We start from the raw sequence: 15,549 nt of genomic DNA on the forward strand, positions 1-15,549 counted from the left end.
CAGCGATCACTGCCTCATTGCCTGTATCCGCTACGGAGCTGCAGTCAAACGACCACCCCTCATCACTGTCAAACGCTCCCTAAAACACTTCTGTGAGCAGGCCTTCCTAATCGACCTGGCCCGGGTATCCTGGAAGGACATTGACCTCATCCCGTCAGTTGAGGATGCCTGGTCATTCTTTAAAAGTAACTTCCTCACCATTTTAGATAAGCATGCTCCGTTCAAAAAATGCAGAACCAAGAACAGATACAGCCCTTGGTTCACTCCAGACCTGACTGCCCTCAACCAGCACAAAAACATCCTGTGGCGGACTGCAATAGCATCGAATAGTCCCCGCGATATGCAACTGTTCTGGGAAGTCAGGAACCAATACACGCAGTCAGTCAGGAAAGCTAAGGCCAGCTTCTTCAGGCAGAAGTTTGCATCCTGTAGCTCCAACTCCAAAAAGTTCTGGGACACTGTGAAGTCCATGGAGAACAAGAGCACCTCCTCCCAGCTGCCCACTGCACTGAGGCTAGGTAACACGGTCACCACCGATAAATCCCTGATAATCGAAAACTTCAACAAGCATTTCTCAACGGCTGGCCATGCCTTCCGCCTGGCTACTCCAACCTCGGCCAACAGCTCCGCCCCCACTGCAGCTTCTCGCCCTAGCCCCTCCAGGTTCTCCTTTACCCAAATCCAGATAGCAGATGTTCTGAAAGAGCTGCAAAACCTGGACCCGTACAAATCAGCTGGGCTTGACAATCTGGACTCTCTATTTCTGAAACTATCCGCCGCCATTGTCGCAACCCCTATTACCAGCCTGTTCAACCTCTCTTTCATATCGTCTGAGATCCCCAAGGATTGGAAAGCTACCGCAGTCATCACCCTCTTCAAAGGGGAGACACCCTGAACCCAAACTGTTACAGACCTATATCCATCCTGCCCTGCCTATCTAAGGTCTTCGAAAGCCAAGTCAACAAACAGGTCACTGACCATCTCGAATCCCACCGTACCTTCTCCGCTGTGCAATCTGGTTTCCGAGCCGGTCACGGGTGCACTTCAGCCACACTCAAGGTAATAAACGATATCATAACCGCCATCGATAAAAGGCAGTACTGTGCAGCCGTCTTCATCGACCTTGCCAAGGTTTTCGACTCTGTCAATCACCATATTCTTATCGGCAGACTCAGTAGCCTCGGTTTTTCGGATGACTGCCTTGCCTGGTTCACCAATTACTTTGCAGACAGAGTTCAGTGTGTCAAATCGGAGGGCATGCTGTCCGGTCCTCTGGCAGTCTCTATGAGGGTGCCACAGGGTTCAATTCTCGGGCCGACTCTTTTCTCTGTATATATCAAGGATGTTGCTCTTGCTGCGGGCGATTCCCTGATCCACCTCTACGCAGACGACACCATTCTATATACTTCCGGCCCGTCCTTGGACACTGTGCTATCTAACCTCCAAACAAGCTTCAATGCCATACAACACTCCTTCCGTGGCCTCCAACTGCTCTTAAATGCTAGTAAAACCAAATGCATTCTTTTCAACCGATCGCTGCCTGCACCCGCATGGCCGACGAGCATCACCACCCTGGATGGTTCTGACCTTGAATATGTGGACACCTATAAGTACCTAGGTGTCTGGCTAGACTGTAAACTCTCCTTCCAGACTCATATCAAACATCTCCAATCGAAAATCAAATCAAGAGTCAGCTTTCTATTCCGCAACAAAGCCTCCTTCACTCACGCCGCCAAACTTACCCTAGTAAAATTGCCTATCCTACCGATCCTCGACTTCGGCGATGTCATCTACAAAATTGCCTCCAACACTCTACTCAGCAAACTGGATGCAGTTTATCACAGTGCCATCCGTTTTGTCACTAAAGCACCTTATACCACCCACCACTGCGACTTGTATGCTCTAGTCGGCTGGCCCTCGCTACATATTCGTCGCCAGACCCACTGGCTCCAGGTCATCTACAAGTCCATGCTAGGTAAAGCTCCGCCTTATCTCAGTTCACTGGTCACGATGGCAACACCCATCCGTAGCACGCGCTCCAGCAGGTGTATCTCACTGATCATCCCTAAAGCCAACACCTCATTTGGCCGCCTTTCGTTCCAGTACTCTGCTGCCTGTGACTGGAACGAATTGCAAAATCCCTGAAGTTGGAGACTTTTCTCTCCCTCACCAACTTCAAACTTGTGCTATCTGAGCAGCTAACCGATCGCTGCAGCTGTACATAGTCTATTGGTAAATAGCCCACCCATTTTCACCTACCTCATCCCCACACTGTTTTTATTTATTTATTTTTCTGCTCTTTTGCACACCAGTATCTCTACCTGTACATGACCATCTGATCATTTATCACTCCAGTGATAATCTGCAAAATTGTAATTATTCGCCTACCTCCTCATGCCTTTTGCACACAATGTATATAGACTCCCTTTTTTTCTACTGTGTTATTGACTTGTTAATTGTTTACTCCATGTGTAACTCTGTGTTGTCTGTTCACACTGATATGCTTTATCTTGGCCAGGTCGCAGTTGTAAATGAGAACTTGTTCTCAACTAGCCTACCTGGTTAAATAAAGGTGAAATAAAAAAATAAAAAATAAAAAAAATACAGGGAGTACCAGTACCATATACAGGGAGTACCAGTACCATATACAGGGAGTACCAGTACCATATACAGGAGTACCAGTACCATATACAGGGAGTACCAGAACCATATACAGGGAGTACCAGTACCATATACAGGGAGAACCAGTACCATATACAGGAGTACCAGTACCATATACAGGGAGTACCAGTACCACATACAGGGAGTACCAGTACCATATACAGGGAGTACCATACCAGTACCATATACAGGGAGTACCAGTACCATATACAGGGAGTACAATACCAGTACCATATACAGGGAGTACCAGTACCATATACAGGGAGTACCAGTACCATATACAGGGAGTACCAGAACCATATACAGGGAGTACCAGAACCATATACAGGGAGTACCAGAACCATATACAGGGAGTACAATACCAGTACCATATACAGGGAGTACCAGTACCATATACAGGGAGTACCAGAACCATATACAGGGAGTACCAGTACCATATACAGGAGTACCAGTACCATATACAGGTAGTACCAGTACCATATACAGGAGTACCAGAACCATATACAAGAAGTACCAGAACCATATACAGGGAGTACCAGTACCATATACAGGGAGTACCAGTACCATATACAGGGAGTACCAGAACCATATACAGGGAGTACCAGAACCATATACAGGGAGTACCAGAACCATATACAGGGAGTACAATACCAGTACCATATACAGGGAGTACCAGAACCATATACAGGGAGTACCAGTACCATATACAGGGAGTACCAGAACCATATACAGGGAGTACCAGAACCATATACAGGGAGTACCAGTACCATATACAGGGAGTACCAGAACCATATACAGGGAGTACCAGAACCATATACAGGGAGTACAATACCAGTACCATATACAGGGAGTACCAGTACCATATACAGGGAGTACCATACCAGAACCATATACAGGGAGTACCAGAACCATATACAGGGAGTACCAGTACCATATACAGGGAGTACCAGTACCATATACAGGGAGTACCAGTACCATATACTGGGAGTACCAGTACCATATACAGGGAGTACCAGAACTATATACAGGGAGTACCAGTACCATATACAGGGAGTAACAGAACCATATACAGGGAGTACCAGTACCATATACAGGGAGTACCAGTACCATATACAGGGAGTACCAGTACCATATACAGGGAGTACCAGAACCATATACAGGGAGTACCAGAACCATATACAGGGAGTACCAGTACCATATACAGGGAGTACCAGAACCATATACAGGGAGTACCAGAACCATATACAGGGAGTACCAGTACCATATACAGGGAGTACCATACCAGAACCATATACAGGGAGTACCAGTACCATATACAGGGAGTACCATACCAGAACCATATACAGGGAGTACCAGTACCATATACAGGGAGTACCAGAACCATATACAGGGAGTACCAGAACCATATACAGGGAGTAACAGAACCATATACAAGGGAGTACCATACCAGAACCATATACAGGGAGTACCAGAAACATATACAGGGAGTAACAGAACCATATACAGGGATCGGGTGTGTTACCTCTGTTTCCTGAAGTCAACAACAACTCCTTTGTTTTGCTGACGTTGTGTGATAGGTTGTCTTGGCACCACAATGCCAGTTCTTACCTCCTCCCTATAGGCTGACTTGTCGTTGTTGGCTCTCAGGTCTACAACGTGGTGTCGTCAGCAAAGTTGATGTTGGTGTCGTGCAAAGCCACACAGTTGTAGGTTAACAGGGAGTACAGCAGAGGGCTGAGGACACACCCCTGGGGGGGCCCTGTGTTAAGAGTCAGTGTGGAGGAGGTGTTGTTGCCAATCCTCACAGCCTTTTGGCTGCCTGTCAGGAAGTTCAGGATCCAGGGATCTGAGCTTGGTGTCAAGCTTGGAGGGAACAATAGTGTTGAATGCTGAACTGAAGTTAATGAACAGCATTCTCACATACACTACCGGTCATAGGTTTTATAACACCTACTCATTGAAGGGTTTTTCTTTATTTTTATTTTTATACATTGTGGAATAATAGTGAAGGCATCAGAACTATGAATCAAATCAAATCAAATTGTATTTGTCACATGCACATGGTTAGCAGATGTTAATGCGAGTTTAGCGAAATGCTTGTGCTTCTAGTTCCGACAATGCAGTAATAACCAACGAGTAATCTAGCTAACAATTCCAAAACTACTACCTTATACACGCAAGTGTAAAGGGATAAAGAATATGTACATAAAGATATATGAATGAGTGATGGTACAGAGCGGCATAGGCAAGATGCAGTAGATGGTATCGAGTACAGTATATACATATGAGATGAGTATGTAAACAAAGTGGCATAGTTTAAAGTGGCTAGTGATACATGTATTACATAAAGATGCAGTAGATGATATAGAGTACAGTATATACGTAGGGTATGTCAACATTATATTAAGTAGCATTGTTTAAAGTGGCTAGTGATATATTTTACATCAATTCCCATCAATTCCCATTATAAAAGTGGCTGTAGTTGAGTCAGTGTGTTGGCAGCAGCCACTCAATGTTAGTGGTGGCTGTTTAACAGTCTGATGGCCTTGAGATAGAAGCTGTTTTTCAGTCTCTCGATCCCAGCTTTGAAGCACCTGTACTGACCTTGCCTTCTGGACGATAGCGGGGTGAACAGGCAGTGGCTCGGGTGGTTGTTGTCCTTGATGATCTTTATGGCCTTCCTGTGACATCGGGTGGTGTAGGTGTCCTGGAGGGCAGGTAGTTTGCCCCCGGTGATGCGTTGTGCAGACCTCACTACCCTCTGGAGAGCCTTACGGTTGTGGGCGGAGCAGTTGCCGTACCAGGCGGTGATACAGCCCGACAGGATGCTCTCGATTCTGTAGAATTTTGTGAGTGCTTTTGGTGATAAGCCAAATTTCTTCTTCCTTCTTCACGATGCTGTCTGTGTGGTTGGACCAATTCAGTTTGTCTGTGATGTGTACGCCGAGGAACTTAAAACTTACTACCCTCTCCACTACTGTTCCATCGATGTGGATAGGGGGGTGTTCCCTCAAGTCCACAATCATCTCCTTAGTTTTGTTGACGTTGAGTGTGAGGTTATTTTCCTGACACCACACTCCGAGGGCCCTCACCTCCTCCCTGTAGGTCGTCTCGTCGTTGTTGATAATCAAGCCTACCACTGTTGTGTCGTCTGCAAACTTGATGATTGAGTTGGAGGCGTGCTTGCGTGTGAGTGAAGTAACACATATGGAATCATGTAGTAACCAACAAAGTGTTAAACAAATCTAAATGTATTTTATATATATGAGATTCTTCAAATAGCCACCCTTTGTCTTGATGACAGCTTTGCACACCCTTGGCATTCTCTCAACCATCTTCATGAGGTAGCAACCTGGAATGCATTTCAAATAACAAAAGTGAAGTTATGGAATTTCTTTAATGTGTTTTAGACAATCAGTTGTGTTATGACAAGGTAGGGGGATATAGACCAAGTCCATATTTCGGCAAGAACAGCTCAAATAAGCAAAGAGAAACGACAGTCCATCATTACTTTAAGACATGAAGGTCAGTCAATAGGGACAATTTCAATAACTTTGAATGGTTATTCAAGTGCAGTCGCAAAAATCATCAAGCGCTATGATGATACGTTCATTAGAGTTTCCAGCCTCAGTTTGCAGCCCAAATAAATGCATCACAGAGTTCAAGTAACAGACACATCTCAACATCCACTGTTCAGAGGAGACTGTGTGAATCAGGCCTTCATGGTCGAATTTCTGCGAAGAAACCATTACTAAGGACACCAATAAGAAGAAGAGACTTGCTCGGGCCAAAAACACACGAAAAATGGACATTAGATCGGTGATAATTTGTCCTTTGGTCTGGAGTCCAATAGGAGATTTTTGATTCCAACTGCTGTGTCTTTGTGAGTTATGTAAGGGTTATTTGACCAAGAAGCAGAGTGATGGAGTGCTGCATGAGATGACCTGGCCTCCACAATCCCCCGACCTCAACCAAATTGAGATGGTTTGGGATGAGTCGGACTAGAGTGAAGGAAAAGCAGCCAACAAGTGCTCAGCACATGTGGGAACTCCTTCAAGACTGTTGTAAAAGCATTCCAGGTGAGGCTGGTTGAGAGAATGCCAAGAGGGTGCACAGCTGTCTTCAAGGCAAAGGGTGGCTATTTGAAGAATCTCAAACATAATATCTATTTAGATTTTTTTTTTTACTTTTTGGGTTACTACATGATTCCACATGTTATTTCATAGTTTTAATGTATTCACTATTATTCTACAATGTAGAAAACAGTAAAAAAAAAGTAAAGAGAAACCCTTGAATGAATAGGTGTTGTAAAACGTTTGACCGGTCGTGAAGGTGTACCTCTTGTCCAGATATGTTAGGGCCGTTTGAATAGCGAACATCAATTCTAGTTTGACGTCCCTACTGGATTTGCTGAGCTTGTACCTGCTTGCCTTGTATGGGTCCCGTACATGTTGAATCGCCAGCGTTCGTCAACACCCAGCAGGTGATCTACTGTGCAGGGGGCGGCCGATGTTCCTGTTTCTTCCACATCTCCATCCCCTATAATGTCCCAGTGCTAATCACTGTCCCATTAATGTCACAGTAGTTGGCGCTGTTTCCTTTTTAGGTAGAGAAAAGAAAAGACTTTCACTTGACGAAGGGCCACGCAGCCGAAACGCAGCAAGACTTTTCAAGGTTTGTTTCAATTGAACATCTCATAAAAATAGTCATTTTAATGAATTATATGAAGAGTGCCGTGGTTCCCTTTGAACTTGAAAGTCCTCAGAAATCCCAGGGTAGAATAGGTTACTCACTAATGTGCCATTTTGTAGTCGGTAACACACACACTCTGCAGGCCACATCAAGAGTTCTCCACTTTGCGCTTCTCTAATGATATGATGTCTATTTAGAGACGTGTGTTATCAAAACTATGAATCTTATTTTAATGACCCCAATTAGAGGACTTTAAGCAGTCCTTCAGGGGAGAAAGACGTATTTGAACTTTGATTGGTGCTCTAGTGGATTCTGCATGAAGTTAGGCCTAAACGTGTTTCTTAGTAACGGAAAGCTTAATTTGATCTCTCCTTTCAGCATCCCTCTCTTATCCTCCTTTCCATGGCAACTCCCCCCTTTCCTTTCTCTGGCGCTTCGACAAAGGCCTCAGAGGAATCAACAGCATTTAAAGTGTCCCAGCTGCACCACGTAGCCCTCTCTCTCTCTCTGAGCAGAGACAGACATGAATCTCCTAGATGAGCACTGAGACACTGCTGCTCTGAGGCAGACACTTGGGCAAAGTGAAGATAGAAAAGCTTCCATATTGAACCACTATTTTATGGGGCAAGAGAAAAGGCTAGGGTTGGTAACACTTTATTTGGATAGTCCATCTGTGGATGCTCTTCAGACTATTAGTAACATTAACTATCTTCCATTTTATGTATGCAATTTTTCTTTGCCATAAACTGCCATAGCATCGGCCCCCAACATGGAATAATAGCATAAAACAGGATTTCTTTATGTCATTTCTGTGTCTGTTTTTTCACAATTGACACAGTTAATGTGACAGAGTATTATCAATTATTATGCGACTCCACTCATTACTGATCTATCTTTTTGCTTGTCATATTTCATATCTTCCTTCATCTTGTCCTACGAGATCTAGTTCCAGAGAGAAAGCCATGGGTTTCAGTCACACAGAAAGGTTGACAGACAGTAGAGGCACATGATGCTGTTTAAATCCTGACGCTGTACTGTGGAGAGGAGAGCTGTGTGCCTGGCACGGTGGCACCAGTTCAGATCACTCTTAGATGTCTCTAACTCTCTTCCTCTCTCTCTATCCCTCTCTTTATCTCTCCCCCTCTCCCCTTTCTCCCTCCCCCTCTCTGTCGTTTCTCGCTCTCTCTCCCCCTCTTCCCTTTCTCCCTCCTCCTCTCTGTCGTTTCTCGCTCTCTCTCCACCTCCTCCCTTTCTCCCTCCCCCTCTCTGTCTTTTCTCGCTCTCTCTCCCCCTCTCCCCTTTCTCCCTCCCCCTCTCTGTCGTTTCTCGCTCTCTCTCCAGCTCCTCCCCTTCTCCCTCCCTCTCTCTGTCTTTTCTCGCTCTCTCTCCCCCTCCTCCCTTTCTCCCTCCCCCTCTCTGTCTTTTCTCGCTCTCTCTCTCCCCTCCTCACTTTCTCCCTCCCCCTCTCTGTCATTTCTCGCTCTCTCTCCCCCTCTTCCCTTTCTCCCTCCCCCTCTCTGTCTTTTCTCGCTCTCTCTCCCCCTCCTCCCTTTCTCCCTCCCCCTCTCTGTCTTTTCTCACTCTCTCTCCCCCTCCTCCCTTTCTCCCTCCCTCTCTCTGTCTTTTCTCGCTCTCTCTCCCCCTCCTCCCTTTCTCCCTCCCCCTCTCTGTCGTTTCTCACTCTCTCTCCCCCTCCTCCCTTTCTCACCCCCTCTCTGTCTTTTCTCGCTCTCTCTCCCCCTCCTCCCTTTCTCCTTCCCTCTGTCTTTTCTCGCTCTCTCTCCCGCTCCTCCCTTTCTCCCTCCCCCTCTCTGTCGTTTCTCGCTCTCTCTCCCCCTCTTCCCTTTCTCCCTCCCCCTCTCTGTCGTTTCTCGCTCTCTCCACCTCCTCCCTTTCTCCCCCCCTCTCTGTCTTTTCTCGCTCTCTCTCCCCCTCCTCCCTTTCTCCCTCCCCCTCTCTGTCGTTTCTCACTCTCTCTCCCCCTCTTCCTTTCTCCCTCCCGCTCTCTGTCGTTTCTCACTCTCTCTCCACCTCCTCCCTTTCTCCCTCCCGCTCTCTGTCGTTTCTCGCTCTCTCTCCCCCTCTCCCCTTTCTCCCTCCCCCTCTCTGTCTTTTCTCGCTCTCTCTCCCCCTCTTCCCTTTCTCCCTCCCCCTCTCTGTCTTTTCTCGCTCTCTCTCCCCCTCCTCCCTTTCTCCCTCCCCCTCTCTGTCTTTTCTCACTCTCTCTCCCCCACCTCCCTTTCTCCCTCGCTCTCTCTGTCTTTTCTAGCTCTCTCTCCCCCTCCTCCCTTTCTCCCTCCCCCTCTCTGTCGTTTCTCACTCTCTCTCCCCCTCCTCCCTTTCTCACCCCCTCTCTGTCTTTTCTCGCTCTCTCTCCCCCTCCTCCCTTTCTCCCTCCCTCTGTCTTTTCTCGCTCTCTCTCCCGCTCCTCCCTTTCTCCCTCCCCCTCTCTGTCGTTTCTCGCTCTCTCTCCCCCTCTTCCCTTTCTCCCTCCCCCTCTCTGTCGTTTCTTGCTCTCTCCACCTCCTCCCTTTCTCCCCCCCTCTCTGTCTTTTCTCACTCTCTCTCCCCCTTCTCCCTTTCTCCTCCCCTCTCTGTCTTTTCTCGCTCTCTCTCCCCCTCCTCCCTTTCTCCCTCCCCCTCTCTATCATTTCTCGCTCTCTCTCCCCCTCCTCCCTTTCTCCCTCCCCCTCTCTGTCGTTTCTCACTCTCTCTCCCCCTCTTCCTTTCTCCCTCCCGCTCTCTGTCATTTCTCACTCTCTCTCCACCTCCTCCCTTTCTCCCTCCCCCTCTCTGTCTTTTCTCACTCTCTCTCCCCCTCCTCCCTATCTCCCCCCCCTCTGTCTTTTCTCGCTCTCTCTCCCCCTCCTCCCTTTCTCCTTCCCCCTCTCTGTCATTTCTCGCTCTCTCTCCCCCTCCTCCCTTTCTCCCTCCCCCTCTCTGTCTTTTCTCGCTCTCTCTCCCCCTCCTCCCTTTCTCCCTCCCCCTCTCTGTCATTTCTCGCTCTCTCTCCCCCTCCCCCCTTTCTCCCTCCCCCTCTCTGTCTTTTCTCGCTCTCTCTCCCCCTCCTCCCTTTCTCCCTCCCCCTCTCTGTCATTTCTCGCTCTCTCTCCCCCTCTTCCCTTTCTCCCTCCCCCTCTCTGTCTTTTCTCGCTCTCTCTCCCCCTCCTCCCTTTCTCCCTCCCCCTCTCTGTCTTTTCTCACTCTCTCTCCCCCTCCTCCCTTTCTCCCCCTCTCTGTCTTTTCTCGCTCTCTCTCCCCCTCCTCCCTTTCTCCCTCCCCCTCTCTGTCGTTTCTCACTCTCTCTCCCCCTCTTCCTTTCTCCCTCCCGCTCTCTGTCGTTTCTCACTCTCTCTCCACCTCCTCCCTTTCTCCCTCCCGCTCTCTGTCATTTCTCACTCTCTCTCCACCTCCTCCCTTTCTCCCTCCCCCCTCTCTGTCTTTTCTCACTCTCTCTCCCCCTCCTCCCTATCTCCCCCCCTCTGTCTTTTCTCGCTCTCTCTCCCCCTCCTCCCTTTCTCCTTCCCCCTCTCTGTCATTTATCGCTCTCTCTCCCCCTCCTCCCTTTCTCCTTCCCCCTCTCTGTCATTTCTCGCTCTCTCTCCCCCTCCTCCCTTTCTCCCTCCCCCTCTCTGTCTTTTCTCGCTCTCTCTCTCCCCTCCTCCCTTTCTCCCTCCCCCTCTCTGTCGTTTCTCTCTCACTCTCTCTCCCCCTCCTCCCTTTCTCCCCCCCTCTCTGTCTTTTCTCGCTCTCTCTCCCCCTCCTCCCTTTCTCCCTCCCTCTCTCTGTCTTTTCTCGCTCTCTCTCCCCCTCCTCCCTTTCTCCCTCCCCCTCTCTGTCTTTTCTCACTCTCTCTCCCCCTCCTCCCTTTCTCCCCCTCTCTGTCTTTTTTCTCGCTCTCTCTCCCCCTCCTCCCTTTCTCCCTCCCCCTCTCTATCATTTCTCGCTCTCTCTCCCCCTCCTCCCTTTCTCCCTCCCCCTCTCTGTCGTTTCTCACTCTCTCTCCCCCTCCTCCCTTTCTCCCTCCCCCTCTCTGTCTTTTCTCGCTCTCTCTCCCCCTCCTCCCTTTCTCCTTCCCCCTCTCTGTCATTTCTCGCTCTCTCTCCTCCTCCTCCCTTTCTCCCTCCCCCTCTCTGTCTTTTCTCGCTCTCTCTCCCCCTCCTCCCTTTCTCCCTCCCCCTCTCTGTCTTTTCTCACTCTCTCTCCCCCTCCTCCCTTTCTCCCTCCCTCTCTCTGTCTTTTCTCGCTCTCTCTCCCCCTCCTCCCTTTCTCCCTCCCCCTCTCTGTCTTTTCTCGCTCTCTCTCCCCCTCCTCCCTTTCTCCCTCCCCCTCTCTATCGTTTCTCGCTCTCTCTCCCCCTCCCTTTCTCCCTCCCCCTCTCTATTGTTTCTCGCTCTCTCTCCCCTTCCTCCCCTTTCTCCCTCCCCCTCTCTGTCTTTTCTCGCTCTCTCTCCCCTCCTCCCTTTCTCCCTCCCCCTCTCTGTCGTTTCTCGCTCTCTCTCCCCCTCCTCCCTTTCTCCCTCCCCCTCTCTGTTGTTTCTCGCTCCCTCTCCCCCTCCTCCCTTTCTCCCTCCCTCTCTCTTTCTCTCTTGCGGGGCAGCCTAGATATTGGAAGTAGATGTAGGTGGCATGAATTTAATCAAGTCTGGTATTGACTGTACTGTACTCTTTATATAATTGTCTATTATTATCATCTGTTTCAGATAACGGTTATAACACCCCACCCCCAGATGCTGTCTGTTTTATGTATGAATCGATAGCTATGAATTATTAAATACATTGTTCCTTGAGCCCTCTGCAGCGCTTATCCAAGGTTCAATGTTGACATAATATTCTGGGCTACATCTCGAACAAGCATTCCGTCCCGGCCATGCGGTTATAGGCCTAAACCTACTAATAAATGAAAGACATCAGAGAAAGTGATGAAATATATGAATTGACACCATACAGTCATTGATTGCAACCCATTAACGGGGAGTGTCCTGTCGCCCCTTCGATTGTCGGGATTTGTTGTGTTTTAATTGGTCAAAATCCCTAGCATCGTTGCTCGAATCTCGGAGGAGAGGAGCCAACCAGCAGACGGCAGAGAAAAGGAGGAAGTGAAAACAGAATCTGGAGCGGAGGAGAGGGACAGAATACGCACGACTGACTGTGACACAAACTCTGAACATCAGCGTTTTGCTACATGAGAAGTTCCATCGCTTGGCCAGGTTGGTAAAAAATAAAACGTTATTTCATTTAGCCTAATAGAAAGCATGCAGTTTCTTATTTGCGTCTACTAGTTTAGGATACACGCCAGAATGAACTGCTCAATAAATTGTCAAAAGTCGGTGTTCGACTCGCTACTGTAGCCAGTATATCTGCTATTGGTACATTGATACAGTAGAATAGTTTGGGCGCCCTGGAAATGTTATCAGTCGGCTACTTTTCTGCAGGAGTGGACGCCGCGGTTCTGGGTGCTGCTCTGTTGATAGACAAGCTCGCTCAAAACAGTTCAGCGGCTCATGAAGTTGGCGCGTCCGCGGCCAGTATACAATTCCCCTGCACTGGAATTCCAATGAAAGAGTTCTCGTATGTCGTCGTTGTTTGTTGAAACACAAGTGGATAGCTTATTTACAAAACACCCCTGTCCAGACGTTATCCCTGGTTGCATTGTCCACTGTAAACAAACCTGGATTACAGGAGAGAAGTCCCAGATTCAGTTTTGGCCACTGTTGTGTAAACAAACCTGAATTACAGGATAGAAATCTGCACCCCATTTCCCCCTGCTTCCAATGCAGGTGTTTTTGAGCCTACTCACTCCCTCCAGTTTTACTTGTCTTCATTATGGGATGGAGATGCATGCATGCAGGCTATCGTTTGTACCACAGTAAATTCAATGTCATTAATCACATTGTGGGAATTATTGTAGGCTAGAAGATGCATTCAGGCAGCAGTTTGCCAGCAGATGTTTTCTACAGATTGGATCATTATATTGAAGTGCTTTGATGCTCTCTGACAAGAAAGGGTTGTTCTGAGATCTAAGACACACACACACACCCCCCATGAGGTTGGTGGCAACTTAATTGGGGAGGACGGGCTCATGGTAATGGCTGGAGTGGAATCAGTGGAACGGTATCAAAAACAGTTTGATACTGTTCCATTTTCTCCGTTCCAGCCATCATTATGAGCTGTCCTCTGCCCAGCAGCCTCCACTGATTGGTTCCAGCCATTATTATGAGTTGTTCTCCCCTCTGCTACCTCCAACCTCATGTTATTTGAGCTTCATCTGATTGTCTTGTGTGTTTTTGACTATTGATTATTTCAGAGGCCTCTTCCCAGAGAGCAATGCAGTTTCTGTAAATCTGAGACACTCCCTTTAGTATGTTACATTTTGTATGAATTAATTTGTTCATGTTCATCGCTCATTTTCTATGATACGTTATGAATTACAATTTGTATTTTATGTTACGAATTTGCCAAAAGTTCAATATGTTACCAATTTGCTAAATGTTAGCTAGATGGCTAACGTTAGCCAGGCTAGGGGTTAGGTTTAGGTTAAAGGGAGAGTTGGCTAACATGGTAGGTAGTTGCAAAGTACTGTAGCTAAAAAGTAGTATGTAGTTGGCATTTTGCTAAAATGCTAAAGTTGTCTGTGATGATATTTAAACTCGTAACCTTCGGGTTGCTAGACGTTCGTGTTATAGACGTTTGCGTTATATGCTCACTCATCCACCCCGACCATTTAACCGTACAAAACGTAACATATAATACTAATTTGAGTGTCCTGGGATTTACATTTAATATGTTACGTCTATTGCTATGAGACCATGCTGGAGCACCTCATCCATGCTCCATTAACCAGAGAGTGTGTGTGTGTGTGTGTTGGCACAGCAGTGCCAGTGTCATCATGCCAGATTGATGTACAGCACCAGTCAAAAGTTTGGACTCACCTACTCATTCAAGGGTTTTTCTTTATTTTTACTATTTTCTGCATTGTAGAATAATAGTGAAGATATCAACACTATGAAATAACACATATGGAATCATGTAGTAACCAAAAAAGTGTTATTATTAGGACAGATCTCAAAGTTGCCCACCATTACATCGTTCCTCTGTTGCAGCTACATGTTCTGCCTTAAGGAGATTTGGTATGAGGCTTTGGTATGAGGCTTATGATTGAGATTGCCTGATACTGTAGTGTACAGTATGCTTTCATCTGACGATCATTTTGGAAGTCAAATCGTGACAATGTACAAATCTTTGTCAAAATTGATATGGTTTCACACACTTGATGCGTCCATAACTCTACAAAATAATCTAGTCTCACATCCTTTTCCTAAATCTAACTTTTCTTCATTCCTGGAGGACCGGTGTGTCAGGTCTGGAAGGCCTTGACGAGCAGCCCAGAAGTGATGTGTGTCAGGTCTGGAAGGCCTTGACGAGCAGCCCAGAAGTGTTGTCTGTCAGGTCTGGAAGGCCTTGACGAGCAGCCCAGAAGTGATGTCTGTCAGGTCTGGAAGGCCTTGACGAGCAGCCCAGAAGTGATGTGTGTCAGGTCTGGAAGGCCTTGACGAGCAGCCCAGAAGTGATGTGTGTCAGGTCTGGAAGGCCTTGACGAGCAGCCCAGAAGTGTTGTCTGGAAGGCCTTGACGAGCAGCCCAGAAGTGTTGTCTGTCAGGTCTGGAAGGCCTTGACGAGCAGCCCAGAAGTGATGTGTGTCAGGTCTGGAAGGCCTTGACGAGCAGCCCAGAAGTGTTGTCTGTCAGGTCTGGAAGGCCTTGACGAGCAGCCCAGAAGTGATGTCTGTCAGCAAAATATCATCAATTTTATTGACACCCGAAGAACAGTATGTCAAAGGAATGTACACACAGGGGAAATGCTGTTTTACTGGTTATAACACACACACACACACACACACACACACACACACACACACACACACACACACACACACACACACACACACACACACACACACACACACACACAGGGGAAAAGAGTGTTTAACTGGTCATAGCAAGCGTCTGCCAACTTCTCAACTAAATACAAATGTCTAAAACCTAAAGGGTCTTACTGAAAATGACACCATGTTAATGGTTCCAGCCTTGGTTTCCCCCTCTAATGGATCCCATTATAAGCCTCATTGATGAAGAGGAATTGAGTTTAAGCACAGTAACAATGTGGAGATAAGGGTATGTAATAAACAAGAGTCTC

General features: G+C 47.5%; 1 protein-coding gene across 1 annotated transcript in view; it reads left to right on the plus strand.

Annotated features, from left to right (window-relative positions):
• The first annotated feature begins 12,452 nt into the window (after window positions 1-12,452).
• LOC135551783 (engulfment and cell motility protein 1) overlaps window positions 12,453-15,549 on the plus strand; it is a 158,906-nt gene continuing 155,809 nt past the window's right edge. The window contains exon 1 of the mRNA XM_064983008.1: window positions 12,453-12,563. The gene's annotated coding sequence lies outside the window, so the exon portion shown is untranslated. The remainder of the gene's footprint in view (window positions 12,564-15,549) is intronic.

This window comes from Oncorhynchus masou, chromosome 13 (assembly GCF_036934945.1).
Source record: "Oncorhynchus masou masou isolate Uvic2021 chromosome 13, UVic_Omas_1.1, whole genome shotgun sequence".
Taxonomy (NCBI): Eukaryota; Metazoa; Chordata; class Actinopteri; order Salmoniformes; family Salmonidae; genus Oncorhynchus; species Oncorhynchus masou.